Raw genomic sequence first — 5,306 nt, 5'->3', positions numbered from 1 at the left:
CCACACAACTGAGTGAGTTGCCCAAACCCTAGAAGAAAGGAAGGGACTGAAGCAACTGTTTCTCTGGAACATTCTAACAGACTGACTGAATAACAGAATGTTTCCAATTCGCTTGGATATCGTCAATCCATTAGTACAAAAACCACCTTAGTAAAAGTTTAGTGCCAGAAATTAGTGTATTTGTACATATTTAAAGATTTTTAGGCAAAAGAAAAACAGAGGGGAATCAGGTAGCCCAAGGAGCTGAACTATGGGTATGCATTTTAACTTTGACAGTTAGGCAATGGTTAGCAAAATGTTGAAAGATTGAGTGTTGTTTTTTTTTTTTTTTAAAGAAAAATCTTGAATAAAAAAATCTTTAGATCTGTGCAAGAAGTTTGTAATTTAATAAAAACTTAGCATTATATTTAAAATGTTGAGGGGTGTCTGGGTGGCTCAGTTGGTTAAGCATCCGACTTTGGCTCAGGTAATGATCTCACAGTTGGTGGGTTTGAGCCCCACGTCAGGCTCTGTGCTGACAGCTCAGAGCCTGAAGCCTACTTCAGATTCTGTGTCTCCCTCTCTCTGCCCCTCTCCTGCTCATGCTCTCTCTCACTCTCTCTTTCTATCTCAAAAATGGATAAATATTAAAAAAAAATAAAATAAAATGTTGATAATACCATGTACTGCATTTAAGGATTTAGTGAAAAAGTAGACACAATTATAAGACTACATAGACAGTCCAGTGTTGGAGAGTAGGTCTCCTCTTCCCAAGTCCAAAACCTGCATTTTTCCACTATAAGATGATTAAAGTGTTTAACATCTTTCTAGAAAAGCATGTACTTACAAGATGTGCTATGACAGCATGGCCCTTACATGGCAGTCTATCTAGAAATGTAGCAAATACTCCTCTACACATACACTTCAATATATTACTTACTTCTACAGGGATTTGAGGGTTTGTATAAACTTTAAACCTTTACCTTCAGAACATAACTACTTTTTTATATGCAGAATTGTTTCCAATTTTAATGGAAATCATCTTAATTTCCCCCAAGAATATGTGTTTCTTTCTAAACAGTGAGAATAACAAAATTCAAACAGTAAATTGCCTAATGCAAATATAACTAAGAGAGACATTGCATAGGAAATGAATTTTTGCTAACAAAAACTAATAGAGATTCACTAAGAAAATAAGCCTGAAGAAAATTAATTCTTACATGAACTTTAAAACACAGACAACTGAATGCCTCTTAGTGAAAATGTCCATCAGTACTAAAAAATACACTGCCAGTTTTAGCATTAATCTATGAAATATATCCCTATAGAAACACAGAATTCAACTTGTCTTTTGTAAACTATATATAAACATACCCTCCTCCATTAAAAACATAGGCAGCTGCTTGAAACAAACTATCTTCTTCCAAAACTTTGGCAGAAATAAAATTCTATAGTAGCATAGTTTTTAAAAACATCTTAGAAATTTCACACAGTAGCAATCATTTAGTACTGAGACATATGGGTGTCAAATGTATATATAGCTTCTACTATCCCCACACCCACAGAATGTTTTCCTTTGCCATGTGGCATAAACAGTCAAAAATATTCCTGGTATCCTCTGGTTGTCAGGTGGTCAAAGTAGCGACTAGTAGTTTATAGTAGTGATTCCATATATGTCCACTTGGAAATAATTTTGAGCACTACACTTTGCTAAGAGCATTGGGGAATAGGCTATAAACAAAACTGAGCCAAGGTCATCCTTTTAATAAATTTAAAACTCTAATAAAGAAAAGATGTGGAACTATAGTTCTGTAGTTCTATAGTATCAGAAACAAAGGAAAAATAGGGAAGGACAAATTCATTCCATGGCCAGTGGGAAGGAAAGAGTAGGTCAGGGCAAATGCCTAAAGAAGTGACCTTTTAAGTCAGATTTGGTGGGATAGGTAGACTTTATACAGAGAAAAAGGAGAGCTTTAGCAGAGGAGAATGGCTAAAAGAGAACTGCCAACCTTCTAGTCTGATTTTAGGAGTTTGGCATTTTTAGATTCCACATATAAGTGACATACAATATTTGTCCTTCTCTGTCTGACTTATCTCACTTAGCATAATGCCCTCAAAGTCCATATCCATGCTGTCATGAATGGCAGGATTTCCTTCTTTCTTGAGACTGAATAACATTCCACTGAATATATATCACATACCAGGGGCTGGGGAATGAGAGAATTGAGGAGATGTTGTTTAAGGGAACAAACTTGCAACTGATGGATGAATAACTCCTGGAGAGCTAATGTACAGCATTACAGACAACAACACTGTATTATAAACTTCAAGTTGCTACAACACTAGATCTTAATTGTTTCCACCACAAAAAAGAAATAATAATTATGTGAGGTGATAGAAGCATTAGCTAACACTATAGTGATAATCATATTGGAATACATAAATATATCAAATCAAGATGTTTTATACCTTAAATTTATACAACATTATATGCCAATTATATTTCAATAAAAATAGATAATAAACAAGCAAGTAAATAAATAAGATTTCCCCAAGGAGAATAAAAAAGAGAACTGCTCTTTAAAACCTCAAATTGGAATCTCAACCCTTGCTTTATTTGAGGTAGGATTTCTAGTTTCACATCAAGAATTGGTTGTCATCTGAAACATAATTCTACCTACATTCTAAGTTCACTCTTGGCAACACCATTGTTCACAATGTGTCATAAAATATAAACAGAATATTTATCTTCTGTGCGTCTGTAATGAAGAAAGTACAACTAGAGGAAGTAGAAGAGAGGAAAGAAAATCAATGATGAAAACCACGTCAGAAGCGCTTACTGGTAAATGTCAGATTTCATATGTCTTGATATCATAGCTCATGTTGTCAAACAGAAAATAATTACTTTTCACAAAACTACCTGAAAAAAATGGAAGCTGCATCATCAACCTTCACAAATTCAGACTAACCATGCTTAAGACTGGTCTAAACCAGATAAAAATCAGGAGAATAAGTTTATAATATAATCAAAATTGAAAGAAACTCAAAACATAAAATTGTTAGATGATAAATTCAGTTTGTTTCTACCAAAGCTCATTGGGAAAATAAATCCCAAATAAAAGAATGATATTGTGGGAATGATATGGTCGGTGCTTAAAGGATGTTTAGAATTAGGTTAGACCTCTGGAAGACCATCTTCTTAAAAACAGGAATTTGGCCCCTCACAGTCTCATTAACACTGTCCTTTAACGTTTTGCCTTAATATTAAGATTTTTGCTTTTATCAAGGATCATTAAAAACTATAGATGTAGATGGCCAACTAATCTTTGACAAAGAAGGAAAGAACATCTAATGGAATAAAGACAGTCTCTTCAGCAAATGGTGCTGGGAAAACTGGACAGTGACATGCAAAAAATGAACCTGGACCACTTTCTTACACCATACACAAAAATAAACTCAAAATGGTTGAAAGGCCTAAACAAAGGACAGGAAGTCATCAAAATCCTCGAGGAGAAAGCAGGCAAAAACCTCTTTGACCTCAGCCACAGCAACTTCTTGCTCAACACATCTCCGGAGGCAAGGGAAATAAAAGCAAAAATGAACTATTGGGACCTCACCAAAATAAAAAGCTTCTACACAGAAAAGGAAACAATCAGCAAACCTAAAAGGCAACCGACAGAATGGGAGAAGATATTTGCAAATGAAGTATCAGATAAAGGGTTACTATCCAAAATCTACAAAGAACTTATCAAACACAACACCCAAAAAACAAATAGTCCAGTGAAGAAACGCGCAAAATACATGAAGAGACACTTCTCCAAAGAAGACATCCAGATGGCCAACCGACACATAAAAAATGCTCAACATCATTCATCATCAGGGAAATACAAATCAAAACTGCAATGAGATATCACCTCACACCTGTCAGAATGGCTGACATTAACAACTCAGGTAACAACAGATGTTTGTGAGGATGCAGAGAAAGGGGATCTCTTTTGCACTACTGGTGGGAATGCACACTGGTGCAGCCACTCTGGAAAACAGTATGGAGGCTCCTCAAAACATTAAAAATAGAACTACCCTACAACCCAGCAATTGCACTACTAGGTATTTATCCAAGGGATACAGGTGTGCTGTTTTGAAGGGACACATGCACCCAATGTTTATAGCAGCACTATCAACAATAGCCAAAGTATGGAAAGAGCCCAAATGTCCATGACGGATGAATGGATAAAGATGTGGTGTGTGTGTGTGTGTGTGCGCGCGCACACACACACACACACACACACACACACACACACACACACACACACACACTGGAGTATTACTTGGCAATCAAAAAGAATGAAATCTTGCCATTTGATACAATTTGGATGGAACTAGAGTGTATTCTGCTAAATGAAATAAGTCAGTCAGAGAAAGACAAATATCATATGACTTCACTTATATGAGGAATTTAAGATACAAAACAGATGAACATAAGGGAAGGGAAGAAAAAAATAATATAAAAGCAGGGAGGGGGACAAAACATAAGAGACTCTTAAATATAGAGAACAAACAGAGGGTTGCTGGAGGGGTTCTGGGAGGGGAGATGGGCTAAATGGGTAAGGGGCATTAAGGAATCTACTGAAATCATTGTTGCGCTATATGCTAACTTGGATGTAAGTTTAAAAATAAATTAATTAAATATATATAGAGAGAAAGAGATGTAGAATTTGCCTTCAAATTCAGTGGAAAAATATTATTGGGGTCATTCATTACCCATTATATTACTCAATATCAGCTGTTTTCTTTTTTATTTCTCGGTATTACACGGTGTTGCCCAATTTACTGCACACAGAAGGCACAAAATATATATGCTCTGAAATATTTGAAAACAATATATACTCTTGTATAGAATAACTATACATGTTGCAATCTTGTTCATACCACTAATCTGCTTACTTGAGTGTAAGAAAGTTAAATGTCAACAAAACCCCATATGGATTATAAACGTTTCTAAATTTGTATTTCTCTAGATACTGCTGTATGGCATGTGCATCAACAAATTAGTAGGCAGATGCTCTCCTTTGAGCTATCAAAGTTATAAATTAAAAGAATTGGTATATTCTTTTCATGAGCAGTTGCTATGAAATATAAATTAAATTACACATAAACAAAGAAAAATAGAATAAATTAAAACTATCGAAAAAAAGATAAAACCAAAATGGGTTCTGTGGCAACATATAAAGGTTTCACATAATTGTATTCTGAAACATACATTTAGTTAAGTCTAATAAATACTTCAAAGTAAAAGATGATTCTGATTTATATCCACCAGTGGCTTT

The sequence above is a fragment of the Herpailurus yagouaroundi genome, unplaced genomic scaffold (genome assembly GCF_014898765.1).
Source record: "Herpailurus yagouaroundi ecotype Mexico unplaced genomic scaffold, PumYag 140, whole genome shotgun sequence".
Lineage (NCBI taxonomy): Eukaryota > Metazoa > Chordata > Mammalia > Carnivora > Felidae > Herpailurus > Herpailurus yagouaroundi.
This window is presented reverse-complemented; position numbering follows the sequence as displayed.